Source organism: Sus scrofa, chromosome 10, assembly GCF_054392235.1.
Source record: "Sus scrofa isolate SSC_HxYL_T2T_F1_AM1 chromosome 10, Sscrofa_HxYL_maternal_Yorkshire_Landrace_v2.0, whole genome shotgun sequence".
In the NCBI taxonomy this organism is placed as follows: Eukaryota; Metazoa; Chordata; class Mammalia; order Artiodactyla; family Suidae; genus Sus; species Sus scrofa.
The window spans coordinates 63,638,223-63,664,712 of record NC_139392.1 but is presented as its reverse complement, the minus strand read 5'-3'; the positions used below and the strand labels follow the sequence as shown (position 1 = coordinate 63,664,712).

General features: G+C 37.7%; 1 protein-coding gene and 1 pseudogene across 12 annotated transcripts in view; both read right to left on the bottom strand.

Annotated features, from left to right (window-relative positions):
• The window catches only part of LINGO2 (leucine rich repeat and Ig domain containing 2), a 1,289,481-nt gene that overhangs the window by 1,054,062 nt on the left and 208,929 nt on the right, over window positions 1–26,490 (bottom strand). The gene's annotated exons all lie outside the window — the stretch shown is intronic.
• LOC146399468 (U2 spliceosomal RNA) lies at window positions 5,370–5,478 on the bottom strand (annotated as a pseudogene).

The following is a 26,490-nucleotide window of genomic DNA, read 5'->3' as shown; positions in this document are numbered from 1 at the left end:
GCACGTGGATGGTGGTGAATAGGATTAGGTCTCAAATCAGCTGAGGACAAGAACAAGGGAGTCTTTGTCCACTGTGGAAATAAAAGGTGACACCAGGGACACCTTAGATTGTATGAGGCTGTATGTACTTTTGTGGAGATGGGAGAAAATGAGCTGGGAACATGAAATATATACTAATGTCAGCCGTTATGATGCCAAAAAAGGAAGATGAGCTATCAATGCGCTCCTGCCAATTCTGGTGAGTTTCCACTACTTATGAATTGGACCCTGATTTTTCTTAAAGTGATAGGCTTTTTGTCTTGATCAATGGCACTGTTTCTTTATTTGTAAAATAAAGTCATGGAACCACAGTGGTATTTTCCAAACGAATCTGAACAATGCGTGTGCACCAGAAGATGCTAAAGTTATGTAGTGAAATTTGGGAAACTCTATTTCATCTCTACATCTCATTGAGATTCAGAGCCCCCTTAACATTGCAAAGGTTGCAAGGATCCAACAATGAAACTTTAATGTTTAGCTAACTTCCTTGAGCACAGAGTCTCCTCCCCCTTTTTCCACATGGCCATTTCTTTGGGTGACAGCATTACTTTGGAACACAGTTTGGGAAATGGTGAATTTGGTGCCCCCTATTTTATGACTCTAGAATTCTGTAATTCCAGGCAGAGGAGCCATTGAATACCAAATAAGATAGTGCCCTAAAAGAGCTCTAGCTGCCTCTGTATTTCAGGTGTTTGGAGTAAGCGTATTCAGGAGTCCAGTGGCTGAAGGCTATGGAGAATGGTCTATGACTCAGATTTTGGATGTAGTAAATCTCACATTAAAATACTGCGTGTGTAAAGCCTCTCCAGGATGGTACTCTTTACTTACCCACTTAATTTTTAGGTAAATGAGCACAAGGGGAAATTTTCTTTTAGAAAGATCAGGGAAGAAAAGGAAGATTATAGGAATTAGCTACCTGCCATCCAAGCAGTGCAATGCCAAACTGCAACATACGCACAAATGCAATGAAATCTGGCAGAATTAGGAAGCTTTCCCTTGGAGGAAAAGCAGAATGAAAATGCTGTACCTGAAGTAAACATTAATGTTTTATTTTATGGGTATGTTCTTCCCTTTAGCACAGCGTCCCCTAGATTCTCCTAAACTTTACGATTCTGGTTTGACTATTGTCTTTTACAGGTGAGACTTCACAATTCCAGGCAGCAATAATTAAATCTATGTTCAAAGATCTCTCAATATCCTTAATCTGTAGAATATAAACTCCCCATTTATAAAAATACAGCAGGTTCCATTTTCAGGATATGAAACATTTCTTCACATTTTTGGTATTTTGATTGGTTATATCACTTTATGTGAAAAAGCCCCAAAAGTCACTGTAAAAGAAGTGGATCTGGGAAAATGAAATTTACCTAAAGATTTTAACATTCAATTATAACATTTAGTTCATTCATACCTCACTTTGCCCAAGAATTTTCAATGACCACTCCAATTCAAATCTCATCTATTTGAAAAGGAACAAAATCACTACAGATCATTTATTAAGCACATTCTATGTTCTAAGTAATACAACTACTTACAGCACCTTAATACCTATAATAGGCCTCAGAGTTACAGAAGCTTTCTCAAAGCCATGCTGTTTTTAAAAGGCAGATCTTATCATCAAACCTAGGTTTGTCTGATTCCAAAGTCAATTCTTAGTGATGTTGCTCCATTGCTAATTATTTTTTATACAATGTAATCATAGTAGCAAAAAAAAAAAAAGATCAAACATTAAGTCTCATGTCATATGATCTGTCTGAACTCTGCTTTTAATATGAATTGGGTTCTGGGATCTACAGATGGGACTGACCTCTGTGGGTAGAATGTAAAGACGAGGAAAATGTAAAGATAATGTTTAGTGGTGACCCTGCAATAAAGAATGAAACTGTGATGATGTACAAAGTATCTACCTAAAAGATCTAGGCAAGAAGACAACAAATGAGTTTAGACAATTGGACCAAAGGAGATACAATAACATAAAAGCAGGTATGAAAGAACAGCAGGGAGATTCCAAAAGTTCTCCTGAGACAATGCAGAGAGAGTGCAGCTGCCTTATCATATGTCTACAGCCTTTCCTGTGTGAGGAGAATGTTTTAAAAAATACCAAGTAGATCTGACTGGATCTACAGGCTTCTAGGAATCACTCTTTCCCTTACCAGGCCATTAGTTCTAGATGCCATTAGAATAATTCGATACTGCGGCAAGATGGGAATGGAAGGATAGGAGCAAATGACATATGCAGAAATTTGACTAGAAGCATACCTAATTTTAATAATAAAAGATAGCAAAAAAGTAGAAAAAAGTTTGTGTTCATCAATCAATAGGTGACTGATTAAAATAAATCATGGCACATTCATCACTGAGAAAATTACATCATTAAAATATGTGTGTGTTTGTGTGTGTGTGGAAGTGTAGAAGATAGTACAGTGTAGGAGAAGCACAGGGGACAAAAATGCCTCAAGGGACAAGAAATGACATTTTCTCATTATTCATCATATTCTCTCCCCCTGACCCCTTCCCTCCTTGCCTCTCTGTCTCACACACACAGTGAGCAATGAATGCCAAGATTTAGTTTGCTATATTTATTTTGCCATTTTCAATGGTTTCATAAGCATGTATATACACACACATAAACATATGAACAATTAGTCTACTAGTCCACCATGTCAACTTTTGAATAGCAGTGAAGGTCTGTGACTATTTATTTACAAATAGCTACTGCTTTGTGGCAATTTTCAAAGCTTGGAGGATAGGATAAATGTTGTCTAGAGTTGTGAAACATAAAAGGCATTCAGGATGTTAGAGCTCAGATTTTTAATACATACCAAACTGTATAAGCTGCGGTTATGTGATGGCAATAACCATGTGGGTAAATACAGGGCATATCTCAAAGATAATAACAGAAATGTTCCTCCTAGGATACTTTCAATGCTAAATTTAATGTTTGCAACAATTGAATTTTAAATCTTTAATGCTAGTATTAAGATATTCAGCATAAGTGAATTAGATTTTTCAAAATAATCAGACTCGAAAGTAAGAGAATCCCTTATTTTTAGAAGAGAAAAAGCACACAGAAATTCTACTTTAGTGAATATATCCTTGGTATATGCAGAAATTTAACTAGAATCATATTTACTTTTAATAAAATGTAGCAAAAATGTAGAAAAAAATGTAAGTGTTCATCAACAGGGGATTGATTAAAATAAATCATGGCACATTCATCACTCAGAAAATTACATTATTTAAAATGTGTGTGTGTATAAAAGTATAGAAGAAAGTACATAAGGGCCCCCAAGTGTGGGGAGTTCCTATTGTGGCTCAGCAGTAACAAACCTAATATGCATGAGGAGTGGGTTCGACCCCTGGCCTTGCTCAGTGTGTTAAGGATCTGGCATTGCCATGAGTTGTGGAGTAGGTCACAGTTGCAGCTCAGATCCCACATTTCTGTGGCTGTGGTGTAGGCCAGCAGCTACAACTCCAATTTGACCCCTAGCCTGGGAACCTCCATATGCTGTGGATGCAGCTCTAAAAAGATTAAAAAAAAAAAAAAAAGAAAGTGTACCAAAATGTCAACTGTAGTCAAGTGTGGGTACAGGAAGAACATGTAGTTTTCATTATAAATATTTAATATGACCTATTTATTGATTATAGGTATATATTACATTTATATCTGGAAAAATGTTATTTCCAAAAACATATAGGTCTCACTTATAAATAGATTGCAAGTCTACTTTATAATATGCCAAAAACATCTTTACACAAAAGAAGGATAGTTGAAATATTAGAAGAGCCCATATTTCTAGAATATGTTGATATCATAATTGAAACAGATTAATTAGTCCCCTCATCCATTCATTTATTCATTCACAAAATACAACTTTATGTAATATTCATCACATGTCAAACATTACGCTTCGGGTATTCAGAGTAGGAGAAGTAGCATGTCTGCCTTTAAGGAAAGTCATGAAATCAGAAAATGATAAAGAAAGATTATACTCAGACCTATGGTCTAGGAAGCATTTTGATACTCTTAATATCACAAACCAAACTATATGCTGTCAGGTGAGGTAACCTTGGGGTAGGCATAATTTTTTAGGTGGCTATCCAACTTTACAACCTTAGAATCCTCAGCAAGAGTTCAGTCCATGGCAAGAATGGGACTGAGAAACATAACACGTGTAGGTCTGTCTTCCACTTCCTCATTGTCTCATCCTGGCAGATAGCCCTTGGCTTAGGTCCCAGGAGCCGAATGAGGACACCCAGGCAAGCCCTTGCCCCTGGCAGAATTTGGTGATTTCTGCATTTGGGATATATCTGGTTTAGTGATTCATAACCAAGGAATCCTTGTAAAGTAATCCATAAAAGATAGACCATGATTGTGTTTTGCATGTTTATTTAAAAGAAGTAAATGAATCAAAGGAAACATCCATATTCTTTCCTTTGGGCTCAGGAAAAGATAGGATATGTACCACAATTTATTATCTTAGAACCTCTTCCAACCCCAGCGGAGCTATTTATCATCTCAGTGTAAACATGGCCCAGAAAGAGAAAACGAGCCTTCTATAATGAAAAGTCTGTACACTGGAACTATAAACAACTGCATGGAGAGCTCTGTGCTGAATTCACACAGACTCAAGCTATTGCTCAAGGGGAAGGAATCAATGACAGCACAAAAATCTGCCAGTGAACCTGAAGAGATGCCTTGTTTCCTGTGCTTTGCTTTTCTATAGAGTGTCTCATTTCTGATCAGGTTGTTTCCCCAGGGAGTGCTAATAGGTGAACATCGACCAATGTCTGTTCTGTTCTCTAAACCAGCAGGATCAAGGGGTGCTGGGTGGAAAACTTAATGTGCTTCCAACTTCCTCAGGGGGGTTGCTATCCTTCAACCATCACTTCTTTTTTATTTTATTTTATTTTTTAATTTATTTTTTATAGTTATTTCCCCCAACACTTTTTTTTTTCACTTCAACCATCACTTCTGATGCTGCTTCAAGTCTCCACCCCAAGCTCTTCCAAATACTTAAGCTTTTAGAAAAAAAAAAAAAAAAAAAGTTCATTAAAAAAAAAAAATATCTGGCTCCAAGGATTAAAGAGTGTACTACCTACTAAACAAGCATTCCTAAATGTCCAACTAAACAAGCATTCCTTAACTGTCCATTTCTTTAAAATATTAGCCATTATTTACTAGGTACCAAGCCCTGTCTTTGCACTGTCCCTGTAAAAACATTCAATCCTCATGACAGCCTCAGGAAGTTGACAGTAATGTTAGAGTTTACTAAAGAGAAACTGAGGTTCAGAGAATTAAAGACTAAATAATTTATCCACGATCATGTAGGGAGTAAATGTCCAAGTTTTCACTCTCTTATATTGTGATCAAGAATTTCTTAGTTCTGATAAGAACAGATACTACACTTGATCTTAGCCAAAAGGCCGAGAAGCGATTTACAAGGAGATCCTGCTGAATAGCATTGAGAACTATGTCTAGATACTCATGTTGCAACAGAAGAAAGGGTGGGGGAAAAAACTGTAATTGCAATGTATACATCTAAGGATAACCTGACCCCCTTGCTGTACAGTGGGAAAATAAAAAAAAAAAAAAAAGAATTTCTTAGTTCTGAACCAAACTCAGATAAAACATTTTTGCCTTCACTTTTAAATGTTCTTAAGTTTTAAAAACCAAGAAAAATAAGTCTAATATTTTAATTAGCACCAATGCCCATTTGTGCCACTTCCTTCCAGTTTTTCTTCTATATAATCTTGATATAAGCTGAAATTATCATGTGCATGCACATTTTCAAATATTTTACCAGGAAAGGTCTCAAGCACAGAGAATGTTAACACTCATACAACAACTACATTTTACCATTAACATTTTACTGTATTTTGTTTATCATATATTTATCCATCATTGTATCCTTATAAGAATGTCCATTGTTGTGTCACATCATTTTAGTTGTCTGAAAAGTCATCTAAACATTCCTTAGTGTGGCCCATTCTCCTTATCTCTCCTTACCTTAATTTGTATATTATCTTAGATTAATCCTAAACACACTCTATTTACTTCCCTTAAAATGATTTACCCATCCATTCAGGAGGTCATGCTCAAGCCTCATCCTGGACTTTTACTCACCTGAACTCCTGGTACTTTCCTGGACACATGAAAATAACTCATAAATGCCTGCAGGTTGATAATGACATTGATGCAGATGACAGGGATAGAAGGAGATATCATGAATTATTCCTGTGATGATGTTAAGCATAACCTTTTCAATAGTCAGGATTATACTGAACACTACATAAATATCAGTAAATCCTAATTATCTGACTTGCTCTATATGTAAAAGGTTTACATTTATTACCATATCCCTAACTATTGTTTCAGATAATTAAAACTCATAAGGCTGTATGGGCAAAGGCCAGTATTCTCACCCCTTACCTGTTTCTGTACCTCTAGTTTGGGGAACATCAAGGAATCTGGCATTCCAAAGGAAAGTGGATGTTACCAATCCAATGTGCTATCCCACAGAGAAACCCTTTCTGGAGCATATGGATGTAACTGATGATTAAATGTGATCTAGACACATTTGAAGGTTTCCTAGGGACTTTCACATTATTATCTTCACTCAGTCAACACATTTATTCAGCATCTACTCTGTACACTCTGCCAGGTGCTGGAGATGCAAAGATAAATAAATCATTTCAAAGAGCTCACACAGTAAAGGGCAATTAGTGAGATATAACATCCAGTTTGGAAATTATATGGAAACGCACTGTACCCTTATTGGAGAACAGAAAGGGGCAGCCAACCCAGTTCCCAGCATCTATGAAGAGCAGAGGAACTATGTCAGGAAACCTTCTGAAAGAAAACCTAAACCAGAGGAAAAAGGTAAAAGGAAGACTTAAACCAAGCAGGGATTTTAGCAAAAATATTGAGATAAGAAGTACTATAATTCACATAGAAATTTGTAAGCAGTTCTGTTCTTCTCATTAGTTTGAGATAAGAAAAATGCAAAAGATGTTTTTCTCACTAGTTTGAGATAAGAAAGATGCAAAAGATCTCAGGGCAAGATCACTGAGAACTGCATATGTCCTGTTAAGGAACTTGACATTTATTCTCTAGGAATGTGAAGCCACCGAGGAGTTTTAAGCAAGGAGTGATATGATCAGATCGTTGTAGAGACAAGGAAACTAGTTAAGAAAACTTGCAGCAGACCAAAGGAGACATCTTGAGGGGGCTTGAACCATATCAGGAAAGAGAGGAGAGAACTGGTGAGATTCATCTTTGGTATAATGTCAAGGTTTAGTAGTTTAGAGAAATTGGCTTTCAGGTAAATTGAGTAGAGATGTTAGGAACCATACACATGGAGTGGTCTGAGACAGGGGTAAGAAGCAACCAGAAAGAAGAATATACTTCTAGTGCAATTTTGCGAATTTCAAAATAATACGGATGTCTCAACTAAGCTTCCTGCTTCTGATCAATGTCATGGCCTGAATATTTGTGTCCCTTCAAAATTCGTGTGTTGAAATCCAAACCCTGAAGATGATCATATTAGGAAGTAGGGCCTTTGGGAGTTGATTAGCTCATGAGATTGGAACCTTCATGAACGGGATTAGCATCCTTAAAAAACAGTCCCTTCCACAGGCTACAGTTCCAGTGAATTGGCAGGTCGTTAATGAGGAAATGAGCTCTTGCCTGACAATGAATCTGTTGGCACCATTATCTTGGACATCACAACCTTCAAAACTGTGAGAAATCCATTTCTATTTTTTTTTCTTTGTCTTTTTGCCATTTCTAGGGCCATTCCTGCCACATATGGAGGTACCCAGGCAACGGGTCTAATTGGAGCTGTAGCTGCTGGCCTACACCACAGCCACAGCAGCACAGGATCCAAGCCGTGTCTGCAGCCTACACTACACCTCACGGCAACACGGCAACACTGGATCCCCAACCCACTGAGCAAGGCCAGGGACCGAATCCATAACCTCATAGTTCCTAGTTGGATTCATTAACCACTGAGCAACGATGGGAACTCCATTTCTATTTTTTGTTAAGTCACTCAGTTTTTAGTATTTTGTTATAGTGGCCTGAAAAGACCCAGACAATAAAAAATACAAATTTTATAAATAGAGTATAAGCCAGCTAAATCATCTCTCTTTTGGAGATAAATTGCCATTTTGTGTATCAAAAACAGTTAAAGAATAAACATGTCATGAGTTTCAACTGAATAAGAAGGCAGACTTCAAATTTTATTTAAATTATTTATCAAATAACAAGAATTATTTTGCTTGTAAATGAAGAGTGAATAATAAAATATTTACATAAAAATGTGATCTGAATACTTTTATTTAAAGCAGAGTGTTCAAATCTGAACATCCAAATCAATTAATGAGAATATGGATTTCTCTGGCCCTCTTCCTCTCCAAGGAAACAAACTAAGATCTAGATTTTATTTCAGGACAATATCAAAAGCAAAGTCCCAAGTACAGTCAAGCGTAAGGAAACATTCACCACTATGTATTTAAATCACTGGACAATGAGCATTAGTGTTCAGAATTATGATTCTGTGTCATGCCCAATTTTGTAATGAGATGATTTAATTACCACTGCTACACCCTTCTTCCTAAGGAAAAAAAAGAAGTCTTAAATGCATATTAAAATATACTCAAGGAGGGTCAAAACAGCAGGTTTTCCTGCTTAACCTGGAGTTAATTGAATTAATGAGAACAACCCAGTCACTATCTTTTTTAACCACCTGGGCTCTCTTGTTTGATTTGTATTAGCTTAAAATACCTTTAATCTTCATACTATATCCTTACCAACTGGAAGTAATGATCACTCACCCCTGACTGAAGTAGAATTAACAACATAAAAGAAAAAAAAACTGTAAATAAACAAATATAAACATAGTATATCAACTCAGCAGAGCAATTCCCAGGCATGAGTTTATCGTCATAAGGGTTACATACAGGAAATTTAAGTAGGGATTTCTCTGGACAGGATATTTGTGGGAAGCAAAACTTGAAAGCTTCCAAAGCCAGTTTGATTGACTCCCAGATTTATCCCACTGTGTGTCTACAGGAGCTCAACTCCACAGACCTATTGATTTAGGTAATCTCTGCATGGATGGAAATCCTCCTTTCAGCAGCTTCTCCAGAGTCTGGCCAGAGGAAGTTGATTGGTTAAAGCCCTAAAGTCTTCCTGACATAAAACTTGAGAAGGAAAGCTTATATTCTCTCAAGTCTCTGCTGACTGTCCTTATCCTGTGAAATCAAAATGATGAGAGATGGAAAGTAGTTTAAGAAAAAAGTACAACTGAATTTGAGAAGCAGCATAAGACTCAGGGCTTCTTTGCCTTTGAAAGACTATGAACAAATGGTTAGAGGATCACATGATGATATTGAACAGTGCTGTTACTGTTTAGAGGTAGACTCTTCCAAATGCTTCCACGTGTGCACCTAATATGATCTGTCACATCAACCTCATCAGGTAGGCAGAGGAGATTTTTTCTTCCCCTGAGAAGTAAGGTTGGAGTCAAAACTAGCATTCAAATAAGTAGCCACCATGCACTGATGACATATCAGTCCTCGAAATCACTGTGTGAAATGGACAGTATCATTCCTGTTTAATAAATGAACTGATGTATGGAGATACCAAGGAATTTAAATCACTTAATATGTAACAGAGTTAAGGATAAAAAGAAATCTAAGTAGGATAAAAAAAATTTAAGTATCATGACTTGTAACACTGGCTCTGTGTGTGTGTGTGTGTGTGTGTGTGTGTGTGTGTGTATTTTTCAGTATACCACATTGCTTCCCATGAGAGAGATTGTTGTATTTCATAAGGGGAATTCTTAGGATGGACTGCTTTCAGTGTTAAGAAGAATTCTTCAATAAGAGTCAAAGGCAGAACTCTAGAAGTAGAGAAATAAACTATATCCTTCCTTTTATCTACAAAGGGGAATACTTTTAACTGTACCCAGTTACTGATTCATTAAATTGAGTCCTCCCTTGACTTTAAGGAATATAGGAACTAACACATATCATGAGTTGAGTACATGCCCAATGTTTATTATCAGCATTACCCTTCAACATTGTACCCATTTTACAAAGGAAAACACAAGGTTCAGAGAGAACTTTGCCCACGATCTTCTTGCTGTGGGGCTGGACAATGCCCACCACCTCACAATGAAAAGCTTCTACTGCAAGAACCCCAGAGCCAGATCTTGTTTCCACCTGCCTTGTGTGAATGTGCACGGAGGACGTGTCCTAATTTCACACTCCAAACTGAGGCTTAGCCTAGATCTTTCCTTTTTTTTTTTTTTTTTTTTTTTTGTCTTTTTCTAGGGCTGCACCCACAGCATATGGGGGTTCCCGGGCTAGGGGTCTAATCAGAGCTGTAGCCGCCGGTCTATGCCAGAGCCACGGCAATGCGCGATCTGAGCTTTGTCTGCAAACTACACCACAGCTGACAGCAATGCTGGATCCTCAACCCACTGAGCAAGGTCAGGGATCGAACCTGCAACCTTATGGTTCCTAGTCAGATTTGTTAACCACTGAGCCACGATGGGAACTCCAAGGCTACATCTTATACCTAACATAGTTCCCAAATAATTATTTACAGATTTAGGAAAATGTCATGAATTAGAGCCTAAAGAAATTAACTGAAGGGAATATTGGAAGGATATCAGTGTTGGAGAATAGAAGTTATTTGACTACTAGGCCCCGAACCAGTTCCTAGGAGACTGAAGAAAAAGGGGAAACTAAAGCAGAAGGAAAGAATCCTTGTTTCATTTCCAGAAGTGAATGTGAGAACAATAAAAGCAACCGTGACCTGGGGCATTCTTCTAGTTTCGGTCACCTTTTCCTTCCGAAAAGGAGAGGCCAGTGGCATGGGCCTGTTATGTGATTACTATTTAATTTCTGACTTCTCTCTACCTACCTCATCCAGTGATGCTTTATCACTTTCTATTCCCCTGGGCAAGAGGATCGACTATTAGTCTGAGTTGTCTGTGGAGACCTAAGAGAAAAAACTAATATTCCATGTACACAGACTTGTCAGACTGGGTTAGGATTTACTTCTGATAGACACGAAAGGAACAGGTGTTTCCACATCATTCAAAATGTAAGATGTGTGGCATATAATGTTTCATCTTTTTTAACTCTTTATCTAAAAGAGAGAGAGGGAGAGCAGCAAAGGAAGATAAAGAGATTTAAAGAAGACTTATGCAACTAAAGCAACATTTTCCAGTAAGTTTTCATAAAAAAGCTTTATCAAAACCCTAACATTATTTTAAGTATACACTGCTTTGCTTTATGCAAACAATATTAATATATTAATGAAGTCACATTTATCATATTAAACACTGGATTAAACTCTCAAGTTTGTACTACTTTGACAACTCAAAATAGCATTTTCAGTCATCCTTTTGTCTAAACACTGCAATGTACTAATGACATCAAGAAGAATATTGTAAGATACAACCAATTTGCAACACTTTATATGCCATATATCACAGAGCAGCTTTCAATATGCAATTGATAAATGGTTAATTGAATAACAAAATCTTTTAGACTTAAAACATACATGCTAAATTTTTACTCTAGACATTGACTATGAAGATACTCTCTTTCTCTCTTTCAAATACTCCCTACTTAAAAATACTCTCTCTGTTTCTGTTGTTATAAACTGGTTCCTCTTTCATCCTGAACACTGAACCAGGAGATGAAGAAGCACGGTTGGTTTGCAGTGACTTTTCCAGGGCTCAATCTCAAGCAGGACTTCTTCAAGTGTTTCCCTTTAAAGTGGAACTCACACAACAATGAATTTAATATTTACTTACTGGTCTTACCTACAAGAGTGGAAGTTTCTTCAAGGTAAAAATAATGTCAGAATCATTTTCATATTCCTAAAGCCTATGACAGGGCCTAATATATAATAGGCAGGTAAGTCATGACTTCTGGATGAGTTGGACTTCTCTAAGTGTAAATTTAGGCAATGGATTAGATCCCAGAAGTCCTTTTTTAGGTAAAACAAAGACAAAAACAAAAAACATGACTCTGTAACCAGTTTCATTTTCAAAATAGAGAAGGTATACATCATCCTTATGTTTCTTGGTACTTGCATTAATTTTGAATTGTAAAGCACAAATTTAGTAAAGCTGATGAGGAAAAAAAAAGACAGCCATGGCAATCAGCTCTTTATTATTAGCAAACCAGAAAACGGTGTAATTAAGGGATATGCCTGAAGGTAACATTTTTCTGTAGACATGTCATCCCAAGAGAACACAAGCGATTCTCATTAGAAGTCAGAACTGGAAGAGAACACGGCAGTGCAAGATACGGCATATGCATTCCTTCATTAAACAAGAGTTATATATGGATATTATTCATCTGTGAACAAAGACAAAAATATCTGCCCTTGTGGAGATCACATTTTAGTGAAGGGATATAAATAAAGAAGAATAAGAATAAACATATTAGGAAAGTCTCTGCACATTAGATGGAGATTAACACCATGGTAAAAGTAAATAAAAAGCAGGCTGAGGCATATGGGAAGTCCTAAGAGTCAGTGTTAGATAGAATGGCCAGAATGTGCCTCAATGAGAAGGTACCATTTGAACAAAGTCTTCAAAGGAAGGAAAGATACTTGAGGAAGCTTTCCAAGCAAAAGTCACAGCAAATGCAGAGAACCGAGGCAGGCAGTGTGCCCAGTGAAGACAACTGCAGGCTAAAGCAGAGTCAGCAAGAGGAGTACAAGTAGAAGATAAAAGTCTAAAAGGTAATAGAATGCCAGAGGTCTTTAGCTTTTGACCTGAGAGAAATGAAGAGCCATTAGATAGTTTTGAGCTGAATGGTTTGAGATTTAACAAAATTACTCTGGCTTTTATGTTGAGAAACGTATATAAAGAGGCAAAGCTAGAAGCAGGGAGACCAGTCAGAGGCTGCTATAATAATGCAGGGGAGGACCAGGAGAGTAGCAGTAGGGATAATGAGACATGGTTGGCTTTAGGATATGTTTTCACAGAAGAATTAGAAGGATTTGCTAATGAATTGATGGAAGTCTGAGGGAAAAAGACAGTTCAAGAGTGATTCTGAGAATTTTCATCTGGGGCATTCAAGAATGTAGTTGCCTCTAAAAGACATGAAGTGGATAGAATGTAAAGCAGATTTTTTTTTTCCTTTCCTATCCTTTCTTTTAAATTTCTTTTCCTGTACGTTTAGAAACTGAAAAGTTCACATTTGTGTACAATGAATTTAGGATGTCTACTGGATATTTTAAGTAGGCAACTGAATTTAGAAAATATGGAAATCAAGGGATACTTTGAGTTAGAGATATATATTGATAAGTCATCAGCCTATAGTTGGGATTGCTCAAAATCACATGTGATGTGCTCCCTGAGGAAATTGATGTAGGTAAGAAGAGAAGGGAAGTGAAGGGGAGAGAAGGGGAAAGAAGAGAAGAGAACAGAAGGGGTCCTAGTACCAACCCTGATTATGTCAATATTAGGAGGTTCAGAGAAAAGAAACTGAGAAGAAAAGACTAATGAGACTGGTCACTGGAGAGTCTGGGGTCCTGGAAGCCAAGTGGAAAAAAAAATGCTTGTAGGATAAGGAAGCCACTTTATTGGCCATTTTGAAATTTAGCTTTCATTTCAGATCTTTAAAGCATTCTAAGCATTTCAAGCCCAAAGACTGCAAAATTTCACAGAACACTGAGGGTTTTGCCAATGGCAATTTCTACCTCATGAAGCAAAGTGAAAACAGGACAGTTTATTTGGACATATAGATTGAGTGGATTTTTTTCCATTTAAAGCCAAAGGTATTAGGTTCCGTCATCTAAATCACAGTTGTCTCATAATGTACTAAGTATGCAATAGGGATCATATTTATATAACTTACCTGCCATATATAAATCTGCTATTTTAGAAAAAAGAATTACTTGTAGTCCCAATTGGAGAAAGCAAGGGTATCTTGGCCTAGCAGTTTTTCAGAAGGTTAAAATAAATGCACTAAAAATCTTGGACAGAGTCAGGTGGGAAAAACAACATATAACTTTTGGTCTACAAAGAAGAAACAATACAATATGGTCATAATCACACTAACATCTGGAACAAATACAATTACTTTTTATTGAGGACCTGTTATGTGTATTTGTATGATCTCATATTCAGCCATCCTCCTGCAAAATTCTGGGGAATAAAATAATTACCTCTATTTTAAAGATGAGAAACCTTTGATTCAGACATTGAATGATATTTCTGTTGCCAAGCAGACAGTAAATAACAGAGTCAGGTCTGGAATTCTTTTCCGATGGACTAGGAGTCAGAATTTCTTGGGCTGCATCTCTTGCTTTGCTACAAATGACCTGGTAACCTCAGTAAGTCACCTGGGATATCTGGGGTTTAGGTTCCTGACTCTAAACACATGGTTGCTATCAACCCGAAGAATGTTAGTGAGAGTGGATATGGGCAATAAGATGCACAGAGTGAGGCTTCACTTCTGGAGAAGGACCGAAGGAAAGGATCTTTCATCAAAGTGGAAGATAAAAGGAAGAGGATGAATAAAGACAGGTATCAGCAGCTGGCACCTCCACCACTAAAACAGATCAGGCTAATAGAAAGATAATGCCCTCAATTAATATACTTAACTCTATATTTGAAGGTTGAAATTTATACTGACCTCTGAAACTCCGATAATGATTCAGATAACTAATGCAAAATAAAGGCAGGAATAACAGGGAATTTCCAGGATGGCTGTGGCATAACCTAAATTTTTTAATTTCTTAACCCAGCCTCAAGGCCTGGCACTTGCTAGTGCCTAGTACCAGCTGCTCTATGGCATGTGGTAATGAAACGACACTCCTTTCCACCTTCAAATGTAGGTCTGATAGTCAAGATTATGCAACTTCCAACCCCATGGCGTTCATATACACCCGATACTTTCATTATAGAGAATTACAACATTTGCTTCAATACTTTTCCATCCACTTAAGGACCTCAAGATTAAGCCTTTGCTTAAATTGGCTCAAACCATCACCCTAGGAACTCCATTGCCCTATAGCATTACAAATTAGTAATCTACGTCAGCAAGCTTCCCAGAAGTTTCACAAGTATTCCACATAAATGTGTTAATAATCTATTGTCAGCAACAGGCATGTGAAATTATAGATGACTGAATGCCGTTTTCCTGATCATATATAAATTACTTAAGTAACAAAGTCTTTCGCACTCACCACATCATTTATGGGATGTTTTAAGTGATGGCTTTTTACTGAGCTCAGCTTGAGTTAATTTTTCAATTGTCTTTCTTTCAGGTTCTTAATAGAATTGTTGTCAAATAAAGAAATAAAGTCCATTGTTCTCCCTGCATCTACTAATAGTCTATGATCCTCCTTTGACAAGTTTAAAGTCCTTTATCAGAGGATAAACAGTAGAACTGACACATCAGTAAAGGTCCAGAGGCTCCTTTCTCAGTACCCCATAAGCAAGACGCCCTAATACCTTTGAGAATGCTTGAGCTATATTTTTTCTTTAAGTATAGTTATAATTTAGAATCCTCGACTGCTCATCTCAGTTATACTTTTTCTAATGCCTAATGTAAATGTTTTTTCCCAAAGCATATCAGAGGCAATAAAGATTTAGATCATTCAGTTTCATACTGTGATCTGGAGAAAACTGAATCTAAAATCTGTACTTTGGGAAGTTCATGCCAATTGATACAGACAAGCAGAGAAGTCCATCACATAAGAATGTAAACATAATATTGCACAAGAACTGATTCTCATGAACTAAGCAGTGGCAATGGAAACTATTTTTAGACACTTCTTACTAGACTGAAATCTGAAATGCATTCTGTGACAAAAAGGCAGCACGTGTTGAATTTCTCTACTATGTTATCCATAGTGAACCCATTTTAAAACACTCGTAGGAGATCAGTTTTATAAGACAACCACATTAAGTCATAAAAATCACTGAGCTCCAAAAAAGCAAAGAAAACTATTCTCTAAGTTTCAGTTAAAAGAAGCCTGCATCATTAAAAAAAAAAAAAAATTAGAAAGGTCCCTTGCCAAGCTAGTATTTACGCTCAAGGTCTGAGGAAAAAAGAAATGAAATGGCCCATCAATTCTCATTAACAGACAATGTAAAAATATCTGTTGGACTTACTGGCAGATGGCTTGAATTAGTCAGAAAATGTGAGTTAGGGTTTAGTAGCAATTTATACTGCTTTAGAAGGAAATAACCATAGTGATAGAGGGCCATTTCACTCAGTGTTTATAAATATTAAAAAAAGATGCTAACACTGAAAACTTGACACGGGTCAATTTGCCCTCTTTTGCAGATTAGGAGTTCTTTAATTTACATCAACAATGTACTAGATACAATTACCCATCTTCCTGAAACTCAGAGACAATGAACAGAAAAGGATTTTACAAACAAGCATGCATTCTTAGGATAACTCGCCCAGCAACACAGTGGCCAACAGTAATGCAACCATGTTATGCACAACCTGATAAGGGAAGTTTGGATACACTGCAGTGTAATTAGAGATTGGCTCCTGGCTGCATCAGCTCTCTTCTTAGTCAACACAGGCTAAAGTTCTTATCGTTCATGGGAAAGAAGTGGGCTTCAGAAGTGGTTACTTCAAGATCTTTAGAGACCTTCTCAGTTCAGTACATAATGTATACTGACTATGTGTATACAAGTACCTTATAATGAATTTATACATCTCAAAAACACAAACTGATTGAAAAATAATGATTTACTATAATTTTGCAGGAATAGTGCCCTATAATTCATGCTATTGAATTTCATGGACATCATTTATAGTGTTATGGCACAGTTTTACCATGTTCTCCTGATGTATAATTTTTAAGATATGGCTAAATCAGAGTTAAAAACAAATTTGCATATAAGTATCTATCCATGTGTGGAATGGCTTCATAAGACCCCATTTCCTCCCCCCCACCACAACTGGATGGACATGTGTGAGTTTAGTCTCAGCCAGAATGCAACTGGTCCAACTATACTTGACTCTGAAGATTTTATACTCTAGTGTCAAAAATGTGCTTGTGACACGTTGAGCTGAGTAGGAATCTGGCATCAGGTTCACTGCGAGCTGAATTTCTGAGTTATCTTGACACCTTCTGTATTCCACGACTGACAGCATCTATGGAGACCTAGAGAGGACCAGTGGGGAGCTGTTTCTGTGATCACCAGAACTGCTGGAAGAATGAAGGAGTCCAATTTTATTCAGTATGTGATGGCAGAAAGTACAATTTTCTTTTATGTCATTTTGATGTTAAAAGGTATTGTTTAGACTACAGTAACCAAGTTTTTTCCCATTTCCACTACGTACATAACAAGAAAAATACTCTTTAGGGAATTAAGAATAATATCAAAACTCCCTGAAGCCCAAAGTCATTAAATATTGGGGTCATTGCATTGTCAAATACTGGAATGGATTATTATGATGAATGTGAAATCAACTGTTTGGATAGCCTACATTAATTTTCATCTTCCCAGGGTGGAATGAATAAAATGGTAATTGAAATTAGTACTTCAGGACTGTATTCACAGTCAAGCAACAGTATATTCATGCAACAAAATTTCCTGGAAATTTCTGTGCCCATGTTAAGGTACTCTGCAGTGGTTACTGAGGCCGTGTATCTTCTTTCCAGCCAACAACTAACTGGGAGACCTTCAGGGAAGAAACCCAATGGGTTCTCAGTTTCCTCTTATAAAATAGGAATAACACCTTTGAGATTGTTAACAGGAAAATGGGATTAAAATAGATTAGTACTTTGTACAATGTCTGACACACATTAAGTGCTCAGTAAATGTTGAGTATTTTGTTTCCTTTTAAACTTAGAGGGAATCAAATGGTAATGTTGAGTACCACAGTGGAATTTATTACCACTAATTCTTCTTTCCCAAAAGCTTTTTTCTTCTTTGATCAATGCCAGGAATTTCAACTGAATCTTAGAACACAAAGAACATAAATAACAAATGAAACAAAATTATTCTTCCATTTTACCCTAGGAAAAAATACTTCCCAGCAATAGACAATCTGAAGAGAAAGTGTTGAATAAATTAGATACTTCCTTAAAAAAAAGTGATAATCTCATTTTAGTCTATATAGGTGTGCATCAGTTAAGATTTTTTTTGCATTCCAAGAATCATACAGCCTGGTTTAATGACAGTGATTTATTTTGTTCAAGGATCTAGGAATGACTGGAATCCAAAGGCAGGAATGAGGCTGGGTTCTAAAAATCATAAATGCCTAGCCCTATCAGGAATCTCTGTTGTTTTTTTTTTTAACCTTCTGCTCTATTCATTTGTTCTTAATTGCATACCACTTTTATAACTCTATTACCAAATGACATAGTAGGAAAAAAAAAATGCTAGACGGGTGACTAGAGCCTTAATCTCCTAGAATCTTCTACTAATTAGCAATATGGTTTTTTTAGCAGTTGCTTGACCTTTAGAGTAGTATGGACTCATCCACCATTAACATATGTGTGATTCCTTTTATAGAGACCATGTGTCTAGATTCTAGCCCTTTGTGTCAAGGTATGGTTATTATGGCAAAGACGGCAAAATGTTCATCACAAACACAGCCTCTTCTTCCTTGGTGCACAGCAGACTGTATTTCCTGCTTTCCTAGCAATTAAGTGTGGTCATAAAACTGAGCTTTAGACAATGGAAGATGAACAGATATGATGCATGTCCATACAATCCTCCACTTTCTACCTAACTGGCATGGAGATGACCATGGCAACCTGGAAAGCCAGGAGTTGAGGACTGTGTGGATGAGGGCTCTTTTGAGAAACCATCCCTGGACCTAAGATCATGGCCCAAATGAGAAATGGTCTCTATTATGTTAAAGTCACTGAAATATTCAGTATTTTTGTTATAATAAATAGCACTTTTATTATAATAACTAGCACCTTAACTGATATTCTGCTAAGGCTGCCGCAAGCAAACACTATAGACCAGGTAGCTCATAAACAGCAGAAACGCATCTCTCACAGTCCCAGATGCTGGAAGTCCAGGACCAAGGTCACAGCATGGGCGTATTTTCACAAGGGTCCTCTCCCTGGTTTACAGCTAGGGCTTTCTCAAGGTGTCTTCATTTGGTAGAAAAAGGCTAGGGATCTTTCTGGAGCACTAATGCTATTCCATGAAGGCTCTACACTCCTGACCTAATCACTCCCCAAAGGTCACCTACTAATCCCATCACCTGTAAGGGTATGGATGACAACATGAGAACCTGGAGGGAAGGGGGTGGCAGAGACACAGTACTGACTGTAGGTCATCTGTGTCACTGAGGGCTGAGAATGCCATTCACTGGGTCCATAGTGGAGAATGTTGAGCTCTGTAATGGGATTTTAGAAATTCCAGGAAGAACACCAGGTTCACTACAGACCAGGAATCATACCATTTTCTGGCTGGTAAGACAGAACATGCCAGATGGTAAAGGGCCACAAGTTAGATAAACCACCTATGACGTGGTATTGCCTTTTGCAGGCAGGGCCTAGGGAATATAGATTCTGGGTCAGAGTCTGAATAAGGCAACCATAGCAGAAATGGAACACCTACCCTTTCTACATTAAACTATATATAGTATTTCTTGTAATTCATTTTCTTGTTGTTGTCTCTTGATAGTCATTAGTGTATGGATTCTGAATTCCAACATGATTCAGATGTCTAAGGTGTATCAAGGAGGAGGGACTTGTGACCACCAGGTTTTACTTTCAGATTTATCCTACAATTCAATGATACCGAATGTTGGTCTCTTAGAATACAAGACAAAACCCTAGGCATGGAAGGGAATTGAAAGTACCACAGAGCAAGGAAATTGGTCAAAATTAAGAACTTTTGAATAGATATAGGATAATTTTTTTCATTACATATGCTTTATTTTTTTTTTAATTTTCATTATAACTGATTTACAACATTCCGTAAATTACAATTTCTGCCGTGCGGCAAAGTGACCCAGTCATTCATACATAACACATTCTTTTTCTCACATTATCTTCTATCATGTCCTGTGACAAGTGACTGGATATAGTTCCCTGTGCTATACAGCAGGAGGATAGAGGACAATTTTAAAATCTAAGTTTACTGGGCCATCAAAAGTTAAGGAGATCAGATTGTTATGATCATTATACAACTACAGATGTGATAAATTCATTTGAGTAATAATAAATAAATAAATAAATAAAAAGTTAAGGAGAATGCATGTGTGTGTTCTTTTAAATGTTTCATTCTGTTAACATGTATTCCCGCACCTCAGGCAAGGACTACAAATTAGATAATAGTGATTGATCTTAGTGTGCCTAATCTATCATCTGAAAGTACTTTAGATTATTGTTGCAAGCGATGCATTGAAATGACTGCTAAATTTTGCTTTGAAGCAAAGAATTAAATAGGAATCAAAATGGGGAAAGAATGATGGGTGGTATGTTCAGACAGTTGTTCAACAAATATTACTCTGTATCAAACATTAACCAGGCACCATGCAAAACACTAAGGTGGGACTAAATGGCCCCCACCCTCATGGAAAGCAAATGCTACCGGGACATTGACAATGACAAATAAAACCATTTGCTAAATACTATAAAGTGATTTGTACTGAATGTCCTGGTAATACATGTGGGTCTCCTAAATAATGAATGTTGTAATCTATCTGTCACTTATCATCCATTATACACTGTTTTCTTCACAAATCTTAGCTCATTCTACCTTTCCTAACAAGCCAATGAAAAAGCCGCTATTAGCATACTTTAGCAGAGAGTCAAATAAAGATGAGAAAAGGCTCTATAGCTTTCCCAATCCCATGGAGCTAGTGAATAGCAGAGCTGAGATTTGAACACAGGCCTCTTAATCCCAAAACCCATACTTAAGAAGCAGGGATGGTGGAGTTCCCTTCATAGCTCAGTGCTTCACAAACCCAACTAGAATCCTTGAGGATGCAGTTTCGATTCCTGGCCTCACTCAGTGGGTGAAGAATCCAGCATCGCCGTGAGGTGAGGTATAGGTCACAGACATGGCTCAGACCTAGAGTTGCTGTGGCTGTGGTGTAGGCTGGCAGCTATAGCTCAGATTCAATCCCTAGCCTGGGAACTGCCGTATGCAGCAGGTATGGCCCTAAAAAAAAGCAAAAACAAAAATTCAACAGGAAAGAGTGACATGATATATATATATATATATATGTATATATATATATATATATATATATATGTATGTGTGTATATATGTGTGTATTTGTCTTTTTGCTATTTCTTTGGGCTGCTCCCGCGGCATATGGAGGTTCCCAGGCTAGGGGTCGAATCAGAGCTGTAGCCACTGGCCTACGCCAGAGCCACAGCAACGCGGGATCCGAGCCGCGTCTGCAACCCACACCACAGCTCACGGCAATGCCAGATCGTTAACCCACTGAGCAAGGGCAGGGACCGAACCCGCAACCTCATGGTTCCTAGTCGGATTCGTTAACCACTGCGCCACGACGGGAACTCCTGGCATGATATATTGTTAATGTCTGTTACAAACATAGAACAGAAGAATGACATCACAAATACCGTAGCTGAGGTTATATTTGAAGCATGTTACCTCTCACGGCCATACCATGCACATGAAATGTGAGGATGAGGAGGGAAAATGGTGAACTGTACGTTATGTTTAAAGTAGGTGGGATTAGGAAGTTGAAGTTGAGATACTGCTCAAATATCTGTTTTCTTTAATTCTTTTTTCCCCCTTTTTTAACAACAAGAGTTTAGTCTTGATTAGTATGTTATTCATAGGCCTAACCACAAACTTGACTGAGATGGTTGATACCACAGCCAGGCTACCCTGTCACTAAAGACAAATCTAATTTGTGATCTGGTTTCTGGTCTGAATGCAAGCTTTTTTTTTTTTCTTATAGAATACAAAGAAGGGAAATAAGAAAATGAGAATATTCTTCTTGAAATAATTCCTTTACAGAAAAAGAGAAATCATTCCATTTGCAATTTAGTTTAAGCTATTAGTTTCCTAGCTTGTTGCCACAGAATACTAGATAGGAATGTTATTCTACATCCTGAGGGTAGGTAACTTCAATGCAACATTTTATGGCTCTGAGTCATAAAATGATACATCAGACTCACCTTTTTTTTAATCGGAATTCTTTTTTTTTTTTTTTTTTTTTTTTGTCTTTTGTCTTTTTGTTGTTGTTGTTGCTATTTCTTGGGCCGCTCCCGCGGCACATGGAGATTCCCAGGCTAGGGGTCGAATCGGAGCTGTAGCCACCAGCCTATGCCAGAGCCACAGCAACGCAGGATCCGAGCCGCGTCTGCAACCCACACCACAGCTCACGGCAATGCCAGATCGTTAACCCACTGAGCAAGGGCAGGGACCGAACCCGCAACCTCATGGTTCCTAGTCGGATTCGTTAACCACTGCGCCACGACGGGAACTCCTGGCATGATATATTGTTAATGTCTGTTACAAACATAGAACAGAAGAATGACATCACAAATACCGTAGCTGAGGTTATATTTGAAGCATGTTACCTCTCACGGCCATACCATGCACATGAAATGTGAGGATGAGGAGGGAAAATGGTGAACTGTACGTTATGTTTAAAGCAGGTGGGATTAGGAAGTTGAAGTTGAGATACTGCTCAAATATCTGTTTTCTTTAATTCTTTTTTCCCCCTTTTTTAACAACAAGAGTTTAGTCTTGATTAGTATGTTATTCATAGGCCTAACCACAAACTTGACTGAGATGGTTGATACCACAGCCAGGCTACCCTGTCACTAAAGACAAATCTAATTTGTGATCTGGTTTCTGGTCTGAATGCAAGCTTTTTTTTTTTTCTTATAGAATACAAAGAAGGGAAATAAGAAAATGAGAATATTCTTCTTGAAATAATTCCTTTACAGAAAAAGAGAAATCATTCCATTTGCAATTTAGTTTAAGCTATTAGTTTCCTAGCTTGTTGCCACAGAATACTAGATAGGAATGTTATTCTACATCCTGAGGGTAGGTAACTTCAATGCAACATTTTATGGCTCTGAGTCATAAAATGATACATCAGACTCACCTTTTTTTTAATCGGAATTCTTTTTTTTTTTTTTTTTTTTTTTTTGTCTTTTGTCTTTTTGTTGTTGTTGTTGCTATTTCTTGGGCCGCTCCCGCGGCACATGGAGATTCCCAGGCTAGGGGTCGAATCGGAGCTGTAGCCACCAGCCTATGCCAGAGCCACAGCAACGCAGGATCCGAGCCGCGTCTGCAACCCACACCACAGCTCACGGCAATGCCAGATCGTTAACCCACTGAGCAAGGGCAGGGACCGAACCCGCAACCTCATGGTTCCTAGTCGGATTCGTTAACCACTGCGCCACGACGGGAACTCCTGGCATGATATATTGTTAATGTCTGTTACAAACATAGAACAGAAGAATGACATCACAAATACCGTAGCTGAGGTTATATTTGAAGCATGTTACCTCTCACGGCCATACCATGCACATGAAATGTGAGGATGAGGAGGGAAAATGGTGAACTGTACGTTATGTTTAAAGCAGGTGGGATTAGGAAGTTGAAGTTGAGATACTGCTCAAATATCTGTTTTCTTTAATTCTTTTTTCCCCCTTTTTTAACAACAAGAGTTTAGTCTTGATTAGTATGTTATTCATAGGCCTAACCACAAACTTGACTGAGATGGTTGATACCACAGCCAGGCTACCCTGTCACTAAAGACAAATCTAATTTGTGATCTGGTTTCTGGTCTGAATGCAAGCTTTTTTTTTTTTCTTATAGAATACAAAGAAGGGAAATAAGAAAATGAGAATATTCTTCTTGAAATAATTCCTTTACAGAAAAAGAGAAATCATTCCATTTGCAATTTAGTTTAAGCTATTAGTTTCCTAGCTTGTTGCCACAGAATACTAGATAGGAATGTTATTCTACATCCTGAGGGTAGGTAACTTCAATGCAACATTTTATGGCTCTGAGTCATAAAATGATACATCAGACTCACCTTTTTTTTAATCGGAATTCTTTTTTTTTTTTTTTTTTTTTTTTTGTCTTTTGTCTTTTTGTTGTTGTTGTTGCTATTTCTTGGGCCGCTCCCGCGGCACATGGAGATTCCCAGGCTAGGGGTCGAATCGGAGCTGTAGCCACCAGCCTATGCCAGAGCCACAGCAACGCAGGATCCGAGCCGCGTCTGCAACCCACACCACAGCTCACGGCAATGCCAGATCGTTAACCCACTGAGCAAGGGCAGGGACCGAACCCGCAACCTCATGGTTCCTAGTCGGATTCGTTAACCACTGCGCCACGACGGGAACTCCATTAATCGGAATTCTTAAGCTCCACTAATTCTTACTCAGGTTACTATTTTCTTCCTATTACGCACAGGTCATGGGACAATATAGGAGAAGTTCCAAATTCAATGAAGGTAACACTTTTCTTTGGCATTTACGATTTTAGGAGGTCTATGAAATCTTTAAATTTGTTATAGAACCCTTTTAACTACCACAGACACTAGCCAAATCCTACTAGGAGTCAAAAACAAGAGCTAGTTGTTAGATATAATACATAGGCACACGTGGTTCTTCACAGACAAGTTTCCAGTGGCTAAATGAATTTCAGTGATCATTTATTCCTGAGGGTACCGTAGATGGGATTATGCCTTTGAACAAAGTTCTTAATTAAGATATACTGTGTTGTCAGTGCACCCAAGCTTTTAATCATATTGTGCAGGAAAAAAACATAAAGCCAGGAGTTTGCTGTCAGCATAATGATAACTCTATCTGATCAGAGCCAAACAGATGACTGATTCTATTTGTCTAGCTCCGCCAGACACGCACGTGCCACTTCTCCAGGGCTGGTGTGGTTGCTTACACATTCTCAAAGGAGCCAACAGAGAAACTGGGGCATATCTTGGAAATTCCTTACCTGGTGGAGATTCCCTTGAGTAATAAAAGCAGTATTTATCTCTGCATATCTGTTTATCTAGTGTAGGGCTTTGATATAGAAGGAGTTCAAGAATTATTTTTGAGTGAGAAATTATCCATTCCATAACTATGTAAGAATTCTTGTAAGAACTGTACAATCTATGAAAAGAGTTTCCTTCCTACTTCCTTCAACATCTCTCATTTCTGCAACTGGTAACATGGTAAAAAGCCTAGGCTCCTGTTAAATTCTCTAAAATCTATTTCTAAATACTTGATAGTATAAATTACAAACATGGGTGTAGTAAAAATGTAAATGCTTTGGAAAAACATGGGAGCAATTTTGTTGAAAAATGCATCTTGATGTACTGTATATATGTCAGGTGATCTTAAAGAGAAAAAAACTAAAAAAAATATTCTCCATCGAAAACATCTTCACCATGGTTTGCAAATTTGAAGCTTTCCTCTTACGTCTCTGATATGTTCTAATCCTCTGATACATTCCTAAATAAGTGTATGCATGCTTCTCTCTAGTATTCAGGCATTAAAAACGCCCCATGTGCTGTGTACCTCATCTGTCTGTCAAACTTCATCCCCCAAATTCCATGTTTTTCTATGCAGCTTATTTTAACTCAGAATTAAAGAAAACAATATGATTTTGCTAATCTCCATTCACTTGAGCATAATTAAGAAGTTAATTTTCCAAGAAGCATTTGTTCTTTTTCAGGATAGTTGCTTACCCACCCATGTAAATGCCTAATCACAAAGTTTTAGGCATCGCAACAAGTATTCTTGGAGGTGGCCTTATAAACGTGATTGATTTACCTCTGTTGGCTATGATTAACCAAGTCCTAGTTTTCAACTATGTGCTTATGTTTTCTATTAATTATTAGCCTATCTTAATATTAAACATCAATTCACTATGTACCGTATAAAAATACCCAAAGTACACAATATAGCATTCCAATTTAACTTCTTTCAGGAATGAATTTTCTGGGGAACACACACACACACATCACGAGCTATGTACAATAGGTAATTTTTTTTTTTTTTGTCTTTTTGCCATTTCTAGGGCCGCTCCCTTGGCATGTGGAGGTTCCCCAGGCTAGGGGTCTAATTGGAGCTGTAGCCGCCGGCCTACACCAGAGCCACAGCAACACGGGATCCGAGCCGTGTCTGCGACCTACACCATAGCTCACGGCAACGCGGATCCTTAACCCACTGAGCAAGGCCAGGGATTGAACCCACAACCTCATGGTTCCTAGTCGGATTCATTAACCACTGAGCCACAACAGGAACTCCACATTAGGTATTTTTAAACTACCTTTCTGAAATGTGAACACATCAACCATCCTCAGCCAATTAATTTAATCAGATTACACAGTTTCTCCTTCCTGAAAACAAAACTACTTAGAAACTTTTGGGGCTTTAGAATTATGGTCATGAAGCTGCTGTGCACTCTCACATTCTGAAAATACATCTATGTGGACTCACACAGAAAGCGGTATTTTCCCAGC